This window comes from Botryllus schlosseri, chromosome 10 (assembly GCF_051294905.1).
Source record: "Botryllus schlosseri isolate E-star chromosome 10, Bs_hap1, whole genome shotgun sequence".
NCBI lineage: Eukaryota > Metazoa > Chordata > Ascidiacea > Stolidobranchia > Styelidae > Botryllus > Botryllus schlosseri.
The window spans coordinates 5,902,862-5,926,223 of record NC_137245.1 but is presented as its reverse complement, the minus strand read 5'-3'; the positions used below and the strand labels follow the sequence as shown (position 1 = coordinate 5,926,223).

The window sequence follows — 23,362 nt, the reverse complement described above, 5'->3', positions numbered from 1 at the left end:
CCAAAAACGACTACTTTTACTTCGGCTAACCATGTTCGGACCATTACATGGTAAAATAATGAAACATTACAACCAAATCTACACTTTTCAAACTACTCTAGTATCTTTCAACTTCAATTTCAACTTGGGAGTAGTTTTAATATACTTCGTAAATCATTACATAATCCAGTATAAATTCCTGTTACTTCTACTTCCACTAGAGTCCCAACCAATGTTCCCTCTAAGCTGAGCACATGCGCAAATACGCAGTGCTTTCACGGTATCTGTGCACAGAAAATCCAAGTTGCGCGCACAAAAAATTCGAAGTGATGACCCTTTTTTTAGTCGTTACGCACTGTTTTTCAAGGGTCTGCGCAGTAAGTTGGTGAGTGTGCGCAGACCCGTCAAAAATTAGAGGGAACATTGGTCCCAACGTTGAATACTTCAATTTGTTAAATGCCACTTACGGTTATATGCTAAAATCAAGCGACACCTAGACCAAATTTACGACATCACACTAACTGCTTCCTTGAGGTAGGTTTAACATGTCTTGTAAACCACTACATATACTTCACTAGAAATTATGTATTACTTGAGCAGTACTGACTACTTTTACTTTGACTACCCATGTTGGCAAGAAGCCACATTCCATTACATCAGGGCTGTCAAACATACAGACCGCCCAGCAATTCTGCGTAGATTGAACAATGCTTGTTTGATGCAATGCAACGTTTGAAATTTCCGTAAGAAATACTTCCATTAAATAATCCCTCAACACTGCCAATATCGAGTGCGGAAAAAATGCATATTGCGTTCCGAGTTCTATGAAAAAATTACCAATAACAGAAGCACAAACGCCAAAACGGAACTGAAACATGCAAGTTACATGGTGAAGATAATAGTTTCACAAAAATATAATTACAATGTCTGTGGTCGCACTAGTGCATCACAAAAGACTCAAATGATCCCTGGCCTTGGGGGAAACTTGAATCGCTATCCAAGACGATGAAGAAAACTTCAACGTCCGCGTTTACAGTTACATACTTTGTCTACCTCAACGCATACCCAGGTTTGCCGCAGTGTTGAGTAAATTATAGGTGGCATAGAAAAATACCGACTTACATCATTGTTGGAAGAGCTACTGTTTCATTGATTTTAACTGTATTTTGCCGCCAAATCAATGCGTCGGAACTGATATTTTCGTCATCAACACCCCAAAGTTTGCGGTGAGGCTAATCAAATTTTCGGTGTGCCTTGCAAGCTCACAATAAATTACCTGCCTAATTTATTTTTTGATATTACAATTTAAATCGATAATCAACTCGCGGGCCATTGAAAACCTTCTTGCGAGCCACGGGTTGGCTACTCCTGACCGAGACCAAATCTACTTCATGAAACAAATTACAAGATTTCTTTCGAACTCAATTTTCTGCTTGTACTGGAAGCAGCTTTTACATGCCTTATAGATCTCTACACACACTTGATTAGAAATTTGATGCTTTGCTTGGGTTTCAATGCTGATCATCTTCAACATAAAGATACGCGCTAGTCAACATGGATATACGTTGACTGCCTATATTCAGAAATAGTCACGATTTCGTGGCAAGATGATGGTGAAACCTTGACCAAATTTACTTCTCAAAATTTCTTGAAGACTTATCAACGCAATTTTTTAATTCCGCTTGTAGTTTCAACAGAAATTCAGGATATCACTTCTACTGCTACTGGAGTACCAAGCAGGGCTTTGGAGCAGCCGTAAATTTAAACTGCTCCAGCTCCGGCGCTTTCTTCTATCATACATTAGCTCCAGCTCCAGCTCCAGAGCCGCATTATTACCACTGCTCCGGCTCCCGCTCTGAAATTATTGAATGGGCCTGTCTATGTCAGGGGTGGCCAACCCGCGGGCCAAATGTGGCCCGCGAGAGGGTTTTACGTGGCCCGCGAGGTTAATTTCCTATTATATTATTAAAAATGAATTGCTCAGATTGTGAACTTGCAACGCCGACCAAAAATTACAAGTCTGGCTGCGACACTTGGGATGTTGATGACTAAAATATCAGTTCCGACGCATTGTCAGATCCAGGGCCCAGTCACATTTTCAGTAAATCGTCGTACATTACAATAAACTAAAATAGAAGTGAAATTTTTCTTCACGCTTCGCGTGTTCAATTGTCACACGATTTCATGCTTGATAGCCTACCCCCTACTGAAAATGAAAAAGACGCCTAATTTACCCGATTGGGTCTAACTGTATTCGCAATTACGAGAGAAAGTCTTTTCGCGTTTGCGCTCGAATAAAGATCGTCTACGATGCAATTTAGGCACAAAATTATTGTCGCATATTATCGAAGACCTTCGATATCGATGTGGCCAGACGTCGAATAGTCGTATCCTTGCAAACTGAGCCTAGCGGGCGGTATACAGTAGACCCGCAATATACCCAAGTAATAATATTATTGACCTAGTTTATTTATAAACTTTGAAAATTTTACCCGCTTGGCGCGGCTAGTGGACCGCGCACTCGTTCGTTAATTGCATGTGCCCCTTTAGCCGAAAAGGTTGGCCATTCCTGGTCTATATAGATTAATAATCTACCCATGCTCGTGCAATTTTCTCAATATTCTACTTCCACTTGAGCACTCGCTCACTACTGCTACTTGAACTTGAGCAGAAATGTATGATATGATGCTACGACTGACTGAGTAGTGAGTACCAACCCTAAATTCTTTAACCACCTTCGGTTTTCGCAAATTGTATCGAAGCTATTTATTTTACCTTCGTTTGCTATCCAACTTTCATGCCGGGGCCTGACGCCACACTTCGCATTGTTGATGAATGGATTTCGCATCCGGTGCCTGAGAATAGATTCTGATTTTGAACATTGATTTTCGCTTATGATAGGTAGGCCTACCATTCAACTTACAGAAAATGAAATTATACAGGCACCACTTGTTCCGTGCTCTTTTTTGTCGAGTTGAAGCCCATGCTGTATTCTAGTACTTCCTTATGTTGACGGTACACTACACACTCTATAATGCATTCTTCGTGCAGTCTGCTTGACGTGGTCATCACCAATGGCGGACATTGCTGATATCTAGGTAAAAAATCAGAATGGTTGTATCAAAGTCATCTGACAGTATGCGAAACAAAAACAAACCGATGCGGGTGCAAGCATGCTGCCTATACTGCATTTACACACTAATCAGTTATCAGGTTATTGTTGGCGAGAATATCGGCTACTGTGAATCAGACATGGGGTGATTACATCACGAATGTAATCGATTGCGATTACGATTACTTGTGAATCCCGCGATTACGATTACGATTACGATTACAGTGAAATCAGGAAGTAGTCGATTACGATTACGATTACTTGTCAAAAGTAATCACGATTACTCACGATTACATTTGTTTTGCTTCTTAGAACTAATTTCAGAAGAGATATTTGAAGACAATATAAATAAGGCTTGCGATGAAAAGGTCTAATGAGATAACAACTTTCTTTATAAATCATACGTCATTTGCTTGTTACGTCATAATGCACCCATTGCCCACCTTTATGCAGGACTATTCGTCGCACCCAACGATTTGCATTCTTGCCAGGTCCGTAACTGCCACACCCCAAACTCCTCAATAGGACAGGGAGCGAGCTCTAAGGGGACTCAGAAGTATTTCGTAAATCAACGTATTTTGAAGAGGGGTAATTAACTTGAAAATTTTCTTCGAGCTTCGGGATTTAATGTCTCTAAATAGCTTGATTTTGAAATGCATACCTTTCCCCCTCAAGAAAAAAAACATACATAATTTATAGGAATAGGCATTTCGGTGGTGGTCATTACCCCGCCACGACACACCAAACGACGTATGCAATTTCGGCCAACATGCAACTCCACAAAGTGTGCTACCAAAGAATGACCTTGGCCAAAACGTTGGGTATGTGTCCATTGTTAGTAGCCGTGCTCTGTGGGCGTGACGAATAGTCCGGTCCTTCCAATCTGAGCCCCAACAATGCAAATGCCACCCGGGGCACTCACAGAGGAATGCAGACATGACAATTTGTGTGTGCGTCTCACGACAGTTTTTCCTTTAGTCTGCTACGTTTGGGCGACTACAGTATCTTTTGATTATATAAAAGACGGGAGGTCACGAATTAACAACATACAATAATGAAATTACAACAACATACCAGATGCTATAATTATGAATTACTTGCCACCAGCTCTACCGGTCAATCTGAATGAATAGCAAGATAATGCAATTACTATTGACGAAATTCAGTCATCAACTTGAAAACTGACCCCCCTATGAGGCCCCAATACCCAGGGTTGTAATGACTCGAGTCATGACTCGACTCTAGTCGCGATTTTTTGGTGACTAGACTTGACTCGAGTCATTTTTTGTATTGACTCGACTTGAACTCGAGTCATTTTGCATGACTCGAACCAAGTCATATGACTCGAGACTAGAACGGCCAAGACAGACATTCCATGTAACTTCGAAGAATAGTAAAGTTACCACATTATTTGTATTTCGTCTATCAGTCCTCATACTTGGAAATAGGGCTGTAAACTGTGAAAACTGATGAAATTTACTATATTATGAATACGAGCCATTCTATATCACTAGAGCAGAGTTGAAAAAAGTGGGTTGAACCGGATTGATCAGAAAACTGAACTGTGAACATAACGACTTGGACTCGTACTCGAGTAAAAAAATATGATTCGGACTCGACCCTATACCAGCTGACTTGGACTCGGACTTGACTCGGGGGTGAATTGAAAATGACTCGACTTGACTCGAGTCAAAACTATAAAAGTGAGATTGACTTGTGACTCGGAACATTGTAACTTGGTTATACAACCTTACCAATGCCAACGTTTGGAGTGGAGGATGAATTTCTGTTTTGGTCCTGATTGTACCTACAACCCACGCTAACATGGTGTATAAGCGGATGGCTATGGCGACAGGTATAAATGTCGAGTGAAGAATTGTGAAATAACGATTGGCGCCCGTTTCAAGTAGTGATATGAGAATAAGATAAAGTGAACTTAAAATTCTACCTTCCACTTAATACAGATACTGCAAGCTGCCGTTATGCCGTTACGAGAAGCGGCAAACACGGCTCGGTTATGATATATAAACGCAGATGTTGATTTTAACCATGGTAATGTTTTATTTGACGAGTACAAAACTTCAAATCTTTGTCCGGTGTACGTACAATAGATACGTATACTACATAGATGGGCCTACTGCTCGCCAAGCAGCGACGGTCAAGCTGCGTTTAACTATAAGCATAACCAAATATCAATATATAAGTTACTATTTGAAACTAGGCAGAGTGGTGATTATTATATTGCTGCGAGGTAGTGGCGTTTGGAGTTTATTGATAACCTGATACACAGCGTGGCTTACACTGTTCTAACAATCACACAACAATGTACATCGAATATATATTTACTACGTGTTGATACTTCTTACGCAAGGACGAGCAAAGCTAATACTTCTGACGTAATAATGAGTAGTGGCGTTCGAAAATCAACCGCTTGCGCCATCAATATCCTGGTATATTATCTCTTCCTTGTTCACGAATGTTCGGTTATGTCATATTCATTGTACAAATAAAAAGTAATCGTTCTTTCACAAAGAAATCGATTAGATATGTGAAGTAGTCGATTACGATTACGATTACTTTGGATTTTTTTCGAATGTAATCGATTGCGATTACGATTACTTGGAAATGCTGTAATCGTCGTAATCGATTACGATTACTAATCGCGATTACCCCATGTCTGCTGTGAATCACCCACAATATGATTACGTCATCAATGGTAATTCGATAATTCATTTTGATAGCCGAGATTCGCTGGGCGATATAGGCCAAACCGCTGCTCTGAGTTGAGGGTTTGATTGCGGCACATGCATCATAATCCTAAATAATGCCTTCTATCACGTTTAGACAATTTGCTTGTATATTAACATCAGTTGCCTTATCGTTATCGGTACTGGAAAATTTACACGGGTGCGGCTATATACAGGGTGAATTTGGCCACGGCAAGAGCGTATCATGTACTACAAAGGTGCATAGTCATTAACAATGAACTAGATCATGATCAATCATGTTATCCTACCAAAGTATGACTTGCACTTGTCCATAATAAATTACTCATATTGGTTGTATATGGGACGTACTATTCAGTAAATGTACTCATTTTATCAGGTTTTCGAAGGAAAAGTCAGCAGAATACTTTCAACAAGAGTTGGTAATTGGGAATAATCCACAATGGCGGCAATCAATCTCAGGCGCAACCAAACTAGTACAATCCATATAGAGTTAGCCAGTGATCAAGCAATATATAAATGCCTTATTACATAAATTATAAATTACTACGGTATGACCTCGCGAATACATAAGATATTTTTATCACTAACTTGAGGAACATTTAGTCTACCGACCAGCAAAACATTGCTATTGGAATGAATCAGCAAATAGGTGTTATGACGTTTCAATCATATTGCGGCGTGTTCACACTTCACAGTATGGCGTATCTGCATTCCAAGAAATAAGGAAGCGTAACAAACTATGAATGTTCTACCATATATCGATATTGAACACAAACTATCAACGAAAAAGGAGAATCTAAATTTCGATCACAAGAAGTGTATACGAAAGTTAAGTCTATTTACGCACCATTCTATATCAATATTAATTAGAACTCTTACCATTTAAATCTGTTTCACTGTTGGAGCGGTTCGAGCAGAGTTTCTGAATCAACAACACTAACAACAGACAGCAAGTCTTCAGCTTTCGCTTCGTACAGCTTCTCAATCTAATCAATGACTAATAACTGTTTTGTCAGCGTCCATTATCTTTAAGAAACTCGTCGCATCAGTCACACAGACATCAACTCAGATTCAAATGCCAGAAGCACGCGCCGTCGCGCTGCACTGAGCAGGTATCACGTGACGGAGAAGGAAGAAGGCTGTCTGGTTTTCACAATAGGGCCGCGATTGTAGAGATACCAGACTTGACGTGTTGAGTGCTACGAATGGTCATGGCGTATCATGCTTACTGAATCACGTTGTGATGCCGCCACATGCACCACAATTTCACTTTGATGCTCACATTTGTTCTTGTATTTCACTATATTGGGATACATATTCAGAACACGTATTTCGCCATGATGTGCATTGTGCAGTTGTAAAGGTGCAGGTGCACGCTTGGGTCCTGCTATATGCCTCTTCATAGTTCAGCTTATTAAAAATTTCATTAAATTAATACAACGCACGAATGCGATATATTTTTAAAAACCCAGTACACTAATAAATGGCTATATAGCCTATAAGTCTTACGATTTCGTCCACGATATGTGCATGTGCATCCCACGTGGGGATGAATAATAATAATATGCCATTTTGAACACACAGAGAGAGAGAGAGAGTCTTTATTTTGAACAAGCCAGCTTGACTCCATGAAAACGATATCCAAGTAGGGGCATCCTGATGAACTCCCATGTACGTGGCATCCAGGTGACTTACTACCATGACATCCTTTGGAATATTCATTGGTGACGGGAATAGGAATATTCTAAAAATTTCTTCCACTGGAAGTCACCGGGAGTTACATAACTGGACGTCCAATTTGTGACAAACTGAGCAAGTCCTCAGTAACTAACCTTGGGAGGTGGGACGAGTTGGAACAATTGTGGACATACCAGTAAATCCATGGGACATCGGGTGTTTGCTGGGTAATCAGTGACATGGATATTTATCTACTGTGCATACCTGCACTGATAATCAACTATATTGTCTCACTCTAAAAACTCCCGATTCCGGATTAAATCAATTTCAGCCGATTCCACTCAATTTGCAAACTTTGGTTCCACTCACTATTGATCAGAGTCCATGCTTTGTATGGATCTAGCGGAAAATCACTTCTTCGCTTTCTTCGTCATCGTCGTCATGGATAAAGGCAGTCAACGCATCACGAATATAAACTAATAATGCTGTTTATCGTATCACAATCTAACAGTAAGAATTGCGAGAATGTGTCCGTAGTTAACGGATAATAATTGTCTGAATTATCGGGAGTTTTTACCAGCAAATCTACTTTTTATGTTCCGTTATGAGGATGTCCAAATGTAGCGAGTTAGCATCAATTTACGCGTGTAAATGTCAAATAACGGTTGTGTCAGATAAACTTCCTGCTGTTGACGAAGTTATGAGTATGGTAGATCTTAGCCGCCACAAGCTACACTTTCCACGCCTCTGTAACTAGAAATAAATATGTCATTTCATCCGTAACGAGTTCGACTATGCTGTAAATTAGTGATTCCTCGACCTCCCGTGGACACGTATTCATATACATATGAACTCTTCCAAATCAGGTCGCTTTCCAGTCAATTCTGGCTAATTGGAGGCACTGGCACTGATAATACGAATAGCTGGATTCCAAATGAGCTAATATTCCCAACAAGAAACCCCTAAATTCGCCATCGGTCATAATGCTCAATTGTGGTATGCTAAGGTGACACAAGCTGAAGTGTCGTAATGCGCAATTGTTGTCAAATGTTCCCATGTGGATGTGTCCCCATGTTCATGTGTCTCCATGCTCATATGTCCCAATGTCGATGTGTCACCATGCCGATATATCCCCACGCTAATGTGTCTCCATGCTCAGGTGTCCCCATGCTGATATGGCACCATGCCGATATATATCCACGCTAATGTATCGTCATGCTATGTGTCCCCACGCTCATGTGTCCGCACGCTCATTTGTCCGCACGTTCATGTGTCCCCATGTTGTTGTGACGTGTGCTGAGCAGTCGTTTTTCATTTTCTCGCATGCTCAAATGTCGGGCAACCGGGCTCATCACAGAAAATGAGCTACACTTGTCCCATTGGCACCATAAATCAAACCTGTTTTTTTGTATTGAAATTGTGAGGGACCGTGAGTCAATTTTAAAAAATGACTAAGGACCGTTTCCTGAATTTCTTCGAAAAGTTTGAGGACCACTGATCTAGCTGAAAATGCTACTTGCGCAAAACACTATAGGGACGATAATTTTTTTATATTGAGGAGAGGTCGCACAATGTTCCACCTGTCTGCACTCGAATCGACTTATATTAAAATCCACCAACAGTGCTTGAACAAAAATTCCTTCTGCTGGCACAAGCTGAAAATTGGCTACTATACTTGCGCTCACTGTAGCCTGTATTTCATGTCGTGTTTGTTCGTGTGACGTCATACTTCGTGACATGCAATGTAGCTAGATGCAGGTCTTTGAAATTCCGTATTCGCTGACGATTGCCCATGATGTCAGCTGGAAAGGCTTCGGATTTAATATATTACGCAATGAATATATCATTAAAATCTAAATCAAAGCTCTGTACCCTAAAAGTATCTTAAAATGCACGGTACATGCAACGGTTACGGGCTTGTAAAATGCACTATTGTCATGATACATAATGTTTCCGAAAATATGATCTATAGCTGTTGTCTATCTGCTAAAGATGTACGGATCACGGTTTTCCGGGATTCGGATCCTGTTTTCGTCACAAATGTAAAAATTCGGATCCAAAAATATCCTCCACAAGACTGATGATCATTTTGCCCCTTACATCGAAATCTTTCTAATCACACTTCGGCGATGTATTGAAGTTTGATATTAAGGAATTTTCGAAATAATGGTGCAATGCAGGAGCCAGTTGCGTCCAAGTTTACACAAAATTTCGAAGTAAACAACAGAAAGTCACTTTTATGCTCTAGCAATTTAGAATCCTGTCCTGATCCGGATCCGGCTGCGAGCCAAAAATATGAATTCGGTTCCGTTCCCGGATTCCTGTCCGGTTATAATCCAAAATCCTGATCCTGTACACCTATCTAGTACCGTACCAGCCCAATTCCATCACATTTTGGTAAAATTACAAGTTCAAAGTATGCTTAGGGTTCATTTGTATGTTACTAGTCCTTATCATTAAAGCTACCCAAATAATTGCATTAGGAAGAATTACTACCACACTTGATGGTAAATGTGATGTTTGAAATGGCAGCAGCAGCAAACGTGGATCTTGAGTTGATGTCTATTCAAATACTACAGTCATCCACAGATTAGCGATTGCTTGCCTGCGTGTGCAGAAAACATGTCGCCACGTCGTCAAGGTACCAACGAAAGATATTAGGAATAATGTCAAAAACATATCCTTGGTAATATGAATCAATTCAACTTGCAAGCCGTAAACGCTTCGCATTTCCTGCATTGTCGCACTGCCGATTAGGGACGATAACCATTCGTACTCCCCCACGCCAAGGACTCGAGGGAAGTCGTAGGCCATGCCATTGATGATCCGCCAGACAGAGCTTGCGAAAACTTGTTATCCTGTTATCCTCAGTCTTTCCAGCTACATAAATCGCCCCATTCAGCGCCAAGCTGTCATACGACGAAAATTGCGGTATATCGGCTACGGAATCCGACCAGTTTTGGTCTATACTTGAATTGTTCCAAATCACGGTACGCTCTTCAACTCCACCCACAGCATATACCTTGTTATTTGCATGTACGAGTGCAAAAGCTCTCCGAGACAATGTCACCCCGCTTACCACTGTCCAACCATCGCTCAGAGCATTGTAAATCTCAATTTCGCGGACATAGGAATCGCCGGCTGCATCTGAAACGCCGCCCGCGACTAATATTTGACTTCCAATCACACAGGATGCAAAATCGTATCTACGAAATCTCATTGCTGGACTAGTGAGCCATCGATTTTCAGCGTATACCTCGACACCCGCATCACCTGACATATAAACGTGAATTAATAGGAGATTGCAACTTGGGATGCCACGGGATGGCAACATTTATTTCGTGGACTGCTTGATTCAGAATCCGTGTTACGGGTACAAAACGACACCACAAACATGCCACGTAAATCTCTTGCTACGGTATGGGTTGCAATAATCCTAAACCTGTAGAGTTGATTGATAATTTGTGTAGTCGCACAGCCATGATTCAGTGTTGGGATCAAGTCACTACCTTCGAGTCACAAGTCAAGTCAACTCAAGTTGAATTTTCAAAGTATGAGTCGTGATTTTAAAAGTCACTGTTTTTTGATATTACAGAGTTTCTGATACATCCAAAAAGACGCTGTATCGTTCACGCATACGTAACGTTGCTAAACTACACAAGTATAGAGGTATAGCCGCAGTCTAATAATTCATCAGCTAAATTACAGGATAACATATCCGAAACCCGAGAAGCTAAAAAAATCATATGGTGCAACACCCTACCCTCCTGAATAGTGCATATCTATAATATACAATTATAGACGTATGAGCAATGGTCTTTCGATTCAAATCATACAAGAGGATTGGTTAAGGCAGTGTTTCTTAACCTGGGGGTAATTACCCCCAAAGGGGCGATGTACCAATTTTCGGGGGGGGGGGGGGTAATTCAAATTGTCATTTCTTAATAACTTATAACGCTGCTCTGAAATATTTTCAAACGTAAATATGAATGTAGGCAAACATGTATTTTTGCGAGCTTGTAGGCTATATATTCAGTTTCCCTTAACACACCATGCCTGCTGTGATATCATAGTAACCATAACCAATAGTGATTATGAATAACAGGGTCGAATGTAGTTTAGTATATTGCTAGGTGAGTCCAATTTATTATGCAGTAGTGCAGGTCGTGTATTGTTACGCATGATGGCAAATTGAAAAACTACAAGGGGCGTCTAAGTTCAGCTTTACACCTATAATGCAGTAACAACATCGTAGAAATATAGTTGTTAGTATTGAAAAGTGTAGTGGTCTAGTCTAGTCCGAAAAATTAAGTCTGCCATCATCAAAATGCCTTCAAAGAAACGATGGGAAGACATTGGAACCTATTGGGTTCGCCTTCAATATGAATAACCAATCTTCGTCATAATAGCACTGAACTTTCTGATTAAATTTCCTTCAACTCTTGCTGTGAAATAGGATTTTCTGCAATGGTATTTATCAAAACGAAATATCGAAATAAGTTTGCGATTGACAATTGCATGAGATGCTGTCTATTATGCTCCCCTTTGCCTAGATGTGACCACTTGATAACACAAAACCAGCATCAGCCTTCCCACTGACTTCTTATTTTAACAGTCATTTCAGTGTAAATTATGACGTCACTTTGTGTTGTTTTACAATTAATTGAGTGTAGGCGGTTATTTTTTGAAAAGGGGTAGTTCCATCTAGGGTTAGTTCGGATATCAATAATTTTCACTATCCGGATAACGGATATATCCGGATATTTGGGAATTTATCTATCCGGTTAACCGGATAACAACTGCTAAGTGAGACAATCGATTTCATTAGGTCTGCATGTAAAACGGATCGCAAAATCATTACACAGTGTTATTGTAGAGTACCTATACCTACGCGCGCAGTATGAGCGAATACGAGTAAAACCACGCAAATTTAATGTTCACTGCTTCTGCAATGCCCTCTTTATAAAGCACAGATGCATCAATTGTGAGATCCTGTAGCCAGGACCGGAATTTTGTAACAAAGAGTCCACGTTCATTGAATGCCTTTTCAGCTTCCACAGAAGGGGGCTGAATAGAAAGCAGCGCTTCGTAGAGAGTCAAAAGGTTGGCCGGTCGTACGCCGGAAACTTCAACGGCTTTACATCCTTTTGACCATCCTTATGTTTAGGTTAGGCAGGAGTACTAGAAGGACGACTAGCTGATACTGGAATTGATGCCGACCAGACATGGGGTAATCGCGATTAGTAATCGTAATCGATTACGACGATTACAGCATTTTGTAGTATTCGTAATCGCAATCGATTACATTCGAAAAAAATCCAAAGTAATCGTAATCGTAATCGACTACTTGACATATCTAATCGATTTCTTTGTTAAATAGCGATTACTTTTGATTAGCACGAGGATTATGACATAAACTGAACATTCGTGAACAAGAAGGAGATATTATACCAGGTTTATTGATAACATCAACATCTGATCTTCAAATGCCACTGCTCATTATTACGTCAGAAGTATTAGCTTTGCCCGTCATTGCGTAAGAAGTATCCACTCTACACTTAGTAAGTCGATACTCGATGTACATTGTAGTGTATTTGCAATTTGTAGGAACACTCAGCCATACTGTATATCAGGTTGTCAATACACTCCAGAAGCCACTACCTCGCTGCAGGATAATAATCACCACTCTGCCTAGTTGCAAATAGTAACTCATGTACTGATGTTTGGTTATGCTTAGTTAAAAACGCAGTTGGACCGTTGTTGCTTGGCGAGCGGTAGGCCGTAATTACACCGGACAAAGATTTGAAATTTTGTACTCGTCAAATGAAACATTATGATTTCCACAAAGAAGGATTAACCAACAGCTGCTGATATATTTATCATGACCGAGCCATTCTTTGACGTTTCTCGTGCCGTCGGCTTCCTGTGTCTGTATTAAGTGGAAGGCAGAATTTTATGTTCACTTTATCTTTTACTCATACGACTGTACTTAAAACGGGCGCCAATCGCTATTTCGCAACTGTTTACTTAACATTGGAAACTGCCGCCATTGCCATCCCCTTATACAACTAGTTAGCGTGGGTTGTAGATAGAATCAAGACCATAACAGCAATTCTTCCCCAACACAAACTTTGGTCTTGGGCCCGATAGGGTGGTTAATTTTCAGGTTGATGACTGAATCTCTTCAGTAATATTGGTAATTGCATTATATTTCTATTCATTTATAATCCTCTCTCAGTCCCCGATGGTCACATTTACCGATAGAGCTGGAAGCACGTAATTCATACTTATAACATTTTATATGTTGTTATAATTACTTTATTGTATGTAGTTTCGTTACCTCCCGTCTGTTATATAATCAAAAGATATTGTATAGTCGCTTAAACGTATCAGACTAAAAATTTCGTGAGACGCACACACAAATTGCCATGTCTTCATTCCTCCGTGGAGGTCTCGGGTGGCATTTGTATTGTGGGGCTCCGATTGGAAGGACAGGACTATTGGTCACTCTCATCCAGCGTGGGCATTGACAATGGACACCTACCTAAAGTTTCGGCCTAGGTCTTTCGTTGGTAGCACACTTCGTGAAGTCGCATGCTGGTCGAAACTGCATATGTCTTTTGGAGTGTCGTGGCGCGGTAATGACAAGCACCGAAATGTCTATTCAAATGGACCACGCGTGCTTTTTCTTGTGGGGAGACCTATGCATTTCAAAATGTAGCTAACTATAGAGACATTAAATCGAGAACCTCGAAGAAAATTTTCAAGGTAATTAAATAATATCTCCAAAATACTTTATAGTTTATGTTGATCTACGAAATACTTTTTAGTAGGGATGATGTGAACGTGTGGTTCACGTTCGCGTATTGTGTGTGAACCTCAGAAATCTAGAGGTTCACGTTCACAAACGAACCCTCATAGGTTCTGCACCGTGATCCCTTTTCATGCAGCACAATTTTCCACGTCATTATTACATCTTTGGTTATAATTCTTTGCATTTCAACTTCAGGCCATGCACTCTATGCAAGACGCTGGCAGTATAAAAAAAATCAACACTAAACGATCATACAACTTGCCAATCTCTAAAATTTTCCCTGCTTTGTTACAATGGTTTTTTCGAAAAATAAGCTTTCCTATTGTGAATATTTATTAAATTTATGCCGTGAGCTTGTCCCACAATCACACAACATCACGAACGAAATACAGTACATGTTGGTAGTCAGCAAATTATGCTTATTCAACCAATATTGAAATCGATATAAAGAATACGTCGTTGTCTAATGTAAAAAATCCAGCAGGCGTACGGTCTCCATCTTGATTTAGTATGTTTATTGTATCACAAAAAACAAATCTGTGCGATTAGGGTGTTGGCTACTGTATAACTTGTTTATTTGGTGATATCGGTAGCAAGTAATAGAAACCAGTTTTTAGACTTTGCTCACTATCAATGTCGCAATAGTCAGACACCGAATACATTTTCCGGTCTGACCTCGTCCGTTAAGACGTACAGCTTATATTCCCTTGCAAGTCCCCATAAAAATTCTCGGCAAAGCGACGGAAGATATAATTTTTATGGGATTATTATAGCATTTGATAGCTTCAGTCCATACATTTTGTGACGTTTAAAAAGTCAGCATGTACTTATCAGTATTGTGGCATAATGTGGCCTGAGTCGTCGCTAGGTACAGTGGCGTAGCAGCCACCTGGCTGTTCTGGCTCTGCGCCAGGGGCGGCAGGCTCCAAGGGGGCGGCAAAATGAGGCTGTACAGTGCACAGTGCACACCAATTCTTTAATTATGTATTATAGTGGTCCCCACCGTCAATACTATTTTATTCAAATCCAAATTTTTCGACGGCAATAACTCCGCTTCCACTGTCTGGAATTTAACAAAATTTGGTGAACATCGTTTCTATAGACAACCTAACACTTTCATGGGGTGAACAGAAAATTTTCAAATTTTTTGTTATTTATTTTTATATAATGAATAGAAACTTTCTTCTCCTGTAGCAATGCGGCTACTGGTTGGAATTGTACCAAATTTGGTGTGTAGGCTTAAATTAAGCAACCTAACAATTTTATCAAGTAGCCAGTGCGATTGGAGAAAAAAAGTCATTTTTGAAGAGCCCTAGTGCACAGTGTACACTACACAGCCGGCTAAAAGCAGCGTAATTGGTAGTCCTATATAGCTGGCGTCCCGGGAGCTTAATCAGACTGGTCTCAATCGAAAGCTAGTGTCGAGCTGATTTGGAATATGTTAACATGACAATGGAACCACTCCTAACAATCGGAACACAATGACCAATCGACCATGATAATGGAAATTATATCGAGCGATTATTCGGAAAATTGCCGATTTTCAAACCAGGATTTAAATTGTATTTCCGGAATCAGGGCAACGATAGCTTTCGATTACGATCAGTATTGTTAAATTTGACCGCACGGAGGGCCTGGTCAACTATAGGATGACCATGACCAATTATGCTGCTTTTAACTGTCTCATCAGTAGTGTCTGGGTAGTGGGTATTCAAGTGTGACAACTAAGTTGCCCACCTATCCGTAGGTTAGTGATCTATACTTTGGGTTACGATTGGGGTTTGGCAAAATCGAGTACCTGAGTGATTCGATTCTGAATCACTTATTAATAATAATATGCTTCGAGTCGAGTCGAGTCGAGTCGAGTATTCCAATATCCCTCTATATGAGGTCAAAACAGAATGCCATATGTCACAGTTAAAATATGTACCTTTTATCCCACCACAAAGAATATAATGCCTGTTATACATCACATTAAAGATACTTTGGTATTTTTTCGACCATACTGATTTCGTTGCATTTTGTGACAATGTTGAGGGGTGATCATGACTTCTGAAATGTGGTATTTCCACTGAACTTAATAACTTTTGCACTACATGTTATGTATGCGGCGATACGGCCAATTAATGTTTCAAGGCTTCCACAGTGGAAAATAGTATCGAAACTATAATTATCGTTGATAAATTAACATCAATGGCGAGGAGCGTATAATTTCAGTACTCGAAAAAAATCGTCTTTTACTACTCGACTTGAATCATCAGATTGGAGTAGGCTAATCGAATCATTGTGCCCAGCCCTAGTTACGATTTGGTACAGCAGACCGAGATAGCTGTGAAGGTAAACCGGTCCTAGGAACTGTATAAGTTGGTTATAATTGTCAGATTGACAGATTGGGCTTAAATTTATACAAGTGTTAATTAAGACTCGAAAATGAAATACATTCGTTCGCTATTTCTTGTCTTTATTATTTTTGGCGTTATTAACATTGAGACGGTGAGGCTGAGACGCGGCATATTATTTGTAATATATTTTTTGAAAAGATTGCTTGAACATGAATCTATGAATAAATTTGCTGCGGTCTACTGAGGGGGCGGCATTTTAAGCGAGAGCCAGGGGCGGCAGCACATGCTGCTACGCCAGTGGCTAGGTATCGTTTACGTACAGTACATTTATATATCGCTTCACTGATATGTAGAGTTGGAATTACCAATATAACGACACCTGACGTCGTAAGGTTCACGGACGCGTTTACACAGAACCTTTCAAAAAGGTTCGCGTTCACACGAATCTGAACCTTTCAGGGGCTCGCACCATCCCTGCTTTCTAGTCCCCGTTGAGCTCGTTCCCCACCCGATTGGGGAGTTTGGGGTGCGGCAGTAACGGACGTGACAAGAATGCGAATCGGTGGATGCGATAAATCATCCTCTAAATTGGACAATGGACCCATTATGACGTAACAAGAAAATGACATACCATCTATAAAAAAGCTGTTATCAAATTTTAGGCCTTCTGTCACAATCCTCATATTGCCTTACAAATATCTTCTAAGATTGGTTCTAAGAAGCAAAATAAATGTAATCGTGAGTAATCGTGATTACTTTTTCAATGTAATCGTAATCGTAATCGATTACTTCCTGATTTTGCTGTAATCGTAATCGTAATCGTAATCGCGTGATTCAGAAGTAATCGTAATCGCAATCGATTACATTCATGAAGTAATCACCCCATGTCTGATGCCGACATGATACCTCGCTCTAATTCACGTGATCAGGCACGCAGCCTGCCGAAAATGTAGGGGGATTGAAATAAAATCAGGGGGTTTCGATTTATTTTTTTCGAATTAATCATCAGCGGAAATCAATTACGCTTGCACGCACGCACATTTTAGCGAACATTCGATGTCATTCAGTTTCGCGGTGTCACTCTCAGAATCACTAATTAGAATACACTTAACGGCATATCGTCAACAAGCCATCGAGAAATAGGAGCCAATGCATGCTGGGTCCGAGATGGTTAGGCCAGCGATTATATCGTTCGTAGGCCTATTGCAGATGCGATAGTGTAGGTCAACGATAATATCGTGAGCACCAAGCCAATGGAGAAGCGATTGTGCAGGCCAGCGATGGAATAGTGTGTACACTGCACATGGCCTATTGCAGATGCGATTCTTCAATCCAGTGGAACTATCGGCTTGTTGAAGACGCGATAAATCAGGCCAGAGACGATAGCCGAGCGCGCGGCAATCAATGACCTAATTTAACGATCTTCTCAGCAGGAGATCGCGTCACATTACATTGTGCAATGTGTACGGATGCATCTCGCTAATTGGCAACACGCTTCTCGTTAATCGGCCGCGCCAACACTGAATACGACTTATTGAAGCTTACTAAAACGTGTAAAATGCATTAGCAACGATTCTTTTTTATCCGGATAACCGGCAGAAAAATATCCGGCTATCAGATAGTGAAAATACCTGCGGTTAACCGGTTAACCGGTTAACCGTTATCCGGATAATTCAACCCTAGTTCCATCCTGTCATTTTCTTCTTAGCGGTAACGGTATGAAAAAGGTTAAGAAACACTGGGTTAAGGGGAACAAGTTTAAGACAACGTAAGCTGTAAGCTCCGATCAATGCGTTTGTGATCAATTTATTTGTGATATAACAATGGAGGCTCGGTAAAACGCACAATTAGGTGATTAGATAGCAATCCGAACTTACACAAAATACAGCGATATAGTCGAAATCGATTACTTGACGACTTGAAATTGACTCGTAGATATTTTCCGACTCACGAGTCAATCTGCATTTTGAAGCGTCGAGTCCACTCAAGTAATTTCTGCGAAGTGACTCGTGTTAAGTCATACGAAGAAGGTGACTCGAGTCATCCCAACACCGCCATGATTACAATGTTTCGCGGCTGAATAAATACCTTCAGCTGAATGTGTCCGTACCAATAGTCGGTAGGGGTCGGAAACCTATATATCGCAAATCATCTAAGGCTCTTTTGAAGAGACGTTACGTATATTTTATAACTTAGCAATTTGCCAAACTATTCGTATCTTATTCATCAATATTTCTGTCATTTTTTATAACTTTTCACGGCGACCACCAGAATGAATGTTCTTATGGTAGCTGAAAAACGTCTATGCGAGGTCAAGACAATGGTGCATCCAGGGGGTTTTATGGCTCGGAAACCCCTTTTCGAAAATTCTGTAATTTTTATGAAATATTGGCTGCTAGTGATTGCTTATTCCTCAATCCAATATAGCCAAACCGTCCATTTCTATAATAGAGCAAATATGGCAACTATTCTTGATCGGTGGATAATCCGAGAATTATCAACGAAAAACTCACATAACTCCGCTTCTACTGGTCGGAATTGAGTCAAATTTGTTTTGCATCGTCTTTGAAGACAGTTCAATAATTTGATCGGGTTGGCAATTTTTTTTTTTCAATTTTCCCTAATAAATTAAAATTTTTAATTGGATCTGCGGAGTCCTATACTTGTTAGAGTTGAACCAAATTTGGTGTGCAGCGTTTTTTAGGGTAACCTGACGATTTAATAAGTGGATGGCAGGAATCCAGAAGAAAAAGTAATTTTTGAACAGCCCTACCCTACATTTATATGTATATTTCAAGATGGTGGTCGGCAACCTTCTTATGAAAAGATTCTAATTTGCATTGCGCATGACTCGACCAAGTCCGACGACTCGAGAATCGGCGTTTCGTTGTAACTTCGGAGATATACGAAGCTACTTCATAATCGGTATTTCGTACTGGTGTTTTTGATATATCGTCAAAAAGAGCGTGACGTGAGGGAAGTTATTATGCGATGAGGGTGAAGCATTCAATAACACCGGAACAAGTAGTAAAAACGTCCATTGAACATGAATGAACTCGAAAACCAACAGTGAGCACCATTACTTGGCCTCAGACTCGAGTTTCAACATTGTGTCTCGGACTGGTACCGTTGAACCCTGGCTCGACAAGGTGGTGAATTGAAAATGACTTGATTTGACAAGAGCCAAAATTATAAAGGTAAGATTGACTGGAGACTCGGAAACTTGTGACTTGCTTACAACCCTACTAATTTGATAGAATATGAATCTCTTGTCCAGTTTCGTTCTCTGGATTGCGCAAGGATGTTTCTATAGTACTGCTCATACTTTTTACTCGGCCGTGGAAGGTGTCCAAATAGGATAGGCCTACATCTCTGTCGACCATTCATTGCAGTGGTAGCAAACTGGAATCATTTTAAACTCATTCGTTTTCCATGACTTCGCCACGAGACAAGTATTTGTCGTAAACACGGCAATTTTCGGGCATGGATTAAATTTATTCAGTTCGGATAATCGACTTTTGGGCCCATGAGAGCCACGGTTGCAGTGAACGCTACCTGACCAAACTGTTCAGTCAAAGTTAGAGCATATATTTGTTTAGAAAAAACAAATTCTTCACGCATGTCATAAACTCGATTTAAAGAGCTTCTTGGAGGTACAGAACTTCAATATACAATTGAGTAGTGTGTTCATATTGAAATAAACCCGAATATTTTCGGCTGACACTCGTCAGGGGTAATCGTCAGCAACTAGTAAAGAATTGGAGTTAACATTGTATATCCACAATCGTATCACAAAATTTCATGCTGGTGACGTCATATTTTTTGATGATTGATTTAGGCCAGTGGTTCTAAACCTTTTTGGCTTCGCGGACCCCTTTTGACCGTCATGGACCCACGCGGACCCCCTCAAGTTTTAGTTCAATTTTAGCTCTATTATGGGGCAACCTTCATCTGTCTTGTGCAAATGTGAACTGTAGGCTTGTGATAAACAGCAAAATAGTGAATTTTCTTGAAGATAACATCATACTATTTATGTAGAAATTGGTGGACTTTTATTATTTAAAAGCTAATTTTGCTGCTGTATTTCTTGAAGTACGTGGTCGTGTCTTGAAAATCCACGTCTTCGTTTTGATATGAACGAGGAGTGCCGAAAACCATTTCAGCAAAGATAGGTGGAAGCTAATGCAATATTAACACATAACGCTTCCGACGATACTTTTGGTGTGATCGCAACATTTATGGCACCAAAATGAAGAAACATATCACGTCCAGCATCTAGCGCAGGGGCGGGCAACATACGAACCGCTGGCCGGATTCGGCCCGCGACGGCATTTTGATCGGTCCGAAGAGAGTTTCTACCGTCAAAGTGAAATCCTAAGCTAAAAGTATGGACAAATTTTATGCTCCAAAGAACGGATCCAAGTTTTCCAACCAGAGAAAGACTGTCATGAAACGACTTGTTCTGTTCTGGTTTACATATATATTTACGAGCAAACATTTTCGACCACGAACAATTGAACATTAACAAGACAAGGCTTTATACCAATATAACTGGTGATATGAATTTCAGGGTTGGAGCGTAATGCCTTGATAGCAACGAAACACTCCTTGTTCATCAAAAAATCAGCCTCGTCGATACAGCATCCGCAATAAGAATGCGCAAAATCTGATAGCCGAGCTTTAAGAGCAGGTATATCATTGTACGATTTATGACGATTGTCAGCCGAAAATATTCGGGTTCATTTCAATATGAATATACTATTCAATTGCATAATAAAGTTCTGCACTTCCAAGAAGCTGTTTCCTGCATTGGGACAAATTATTGAAATGCTTCGGAAATTTTTATTTCAAACGACTGTTCACTAATTTAATGAGACTGTCAACTTCAAATCGAGAAGGTTTCGCAGACATTACGAAGTCACCCTGATCGACGTTACTATCCCAATATCTTAATTTTTTCCTCGAACCCCAATAAAACGTCTATAAACAGCAATATGTTTGTATCAGCGGGTTATTGGAAAACTGGCAATGGAAATTAGTTTCAACACTACTATAGTCCATGTCAGACGATTATTATGATGAAATGAGTCACGAGGTTTTAGCAGCTGCGGTGCGAAAAAATATAATAAAAATAAGGTTTTTAAAAATTTAGAGGTCTCGCGGACCCCCGGTTGAGAACCGCTGATTTAGGCTAATTCAAGGTTGCTGGATCCGAATCTGTGCTCCGAATTTCTCCGCCATACCAGCATACCACACCATAAGATCAAATATTTTTATTGAAATCATCTATAATGAAACCTGGGTTGTTGTAGTACAGAATGAGTGAGTTTTCGGTGAACTTGAATCCAGTAATTCTCTATCTTCGTTCAATCAGAAGATCTTTTGGACCCATTAAATTACACTGGTCTACAAATTTGAAAAAAAGAATTGCCCCAAAAATTTTAATGTTGACCTAGACTAACAGTAGGTTGTTGAATCCAATTCTTTCGTCAGAATTTCTCCATCACGTCAGATTGTTTCTGTATCTATTTTCTCATTTTTATAAATTAATAAAATTTCAGCTTTCGTTAGAGACATTACAGTCAGCGTAAAACAGCAACATATAATATATCGTTATTGAGATCATCCATAATGATGAAACCTGGGTTGTAGAAAAAAATAAACTTAGTTTTCGGGGAACTTGAATCCAGTGGTTCTCTATCTTCTTTCAATCAGGACCTCTGTTCGACTCATAAATTTATACGTGGATGCAAGTATTTTTTGTCGGTAGCAGGTATCATCTTTATATACCACTCTTCGTTCACAGATTGTGATTTTTAGCTCCGTACCTAATTTAGTTTCATACGTTATCTTTATACATTCGTCCGGCAGGCTTAATCGGTCAATGCATTTTGTGACAGCACACTGCTCTTTCGTAAAACGTAAAAGTGTGCAAACAATAAACATTGTATTGTTGGTATATTATGTAGAAGAGAATTGTTCACTCTGGTTGATGACCAGAATATGTGGCCCTTTAAGCTTGTTTTGAAACATTAAAAGAAACATGATGTCTGCTTTTCCAAAAAAACGTGCTTATCATGATAATTTGAAAGAATTTATCATCATTAATATCCGCATGTACATATGCTAATTCTTCTTCTCCAGTTTCCGTACTTCGTCATATTTTATCGGAATCGATGAAAGCTTGTTTCTGAACTGTTTTTGTTTGGTTTATTGCCAGGATATAAAAGGCTTCTCTTGCATGTCTATTATAGACAACCAGATCAATGAAAACTGCTTACTAACATCTAAGCATAAAACCTGAAGTACGTGTTACTTCACAATAGAAATAAATATGCATCGGTTCTAAGACGGTCGATCACCCTCGACATAGGACATTCTGTGGCCTACACCAAATACCACGGTTTCTATGCTGGAACAGAGCCAGAGATTAGCATTGGTTATTTCAAGACTATATTGTGAGTGTTTTGCATGATTAAACGCCAGTTCTAAATACAAAAACCTTCACATTTTTGGTGGATTCTGATTTGCCTCAATATTTTGGCACTTCTTCGATGGCAGGTAGAGATCGAAACGTGTTCACCATGATCACCAATGAATGTTTCCCATGAACACGAACAAAAATTTATAAACGTCAAAGTAATTGTTTTTTTGTGGCATTTGGAGAGGCGGGTATTAGGGTTGGGGGGGGCTAGGCTTTGGTTATGGG

At 40.0% G+C, this 23,362-nt stretch overlaps 2 long non-coding RNA genes across 3 annotated transcripts in view; both read right to left on the bottom strand.

Moving 5' to 3' along the window:
• Positions 1-23,362, bottom strand: part of LOC145449027 (uncharacterized) — a 374,781-nt gene that overhangs the window by 61,613 nt on the left and 289,806 nt on the right. The gene's annotated exons all lie outside the window — the stretch shown is intronic.
• LOC145448778 (uncharacterized) overlaps positions 1-23,362 on the bottom strand; it is a 75,870-nt gene that overhangs the window by 813 nt on the left and 51,695 nt on the right. The window contains exons 1-3 of one of the 2 annotated variants that reach the window (XR_013918022.1): positions 6,700-7,093; positions 2,903-3,073; positions 2,755-2,834 (exon numbers count right to left, since the gene is read on the bottom strand). This is a non-coding gene — a long non-coding RNA (uncharacterized LOC145448778). Of the gene's footprint in view, positions 1-2,754; positions 2,835-2,902; positions 3,074-6,699; positions 7,094-23,362 lie in introns of those variants that run through there. The other variant, XR_013918021.1, reaches the window with a different exon arrangement.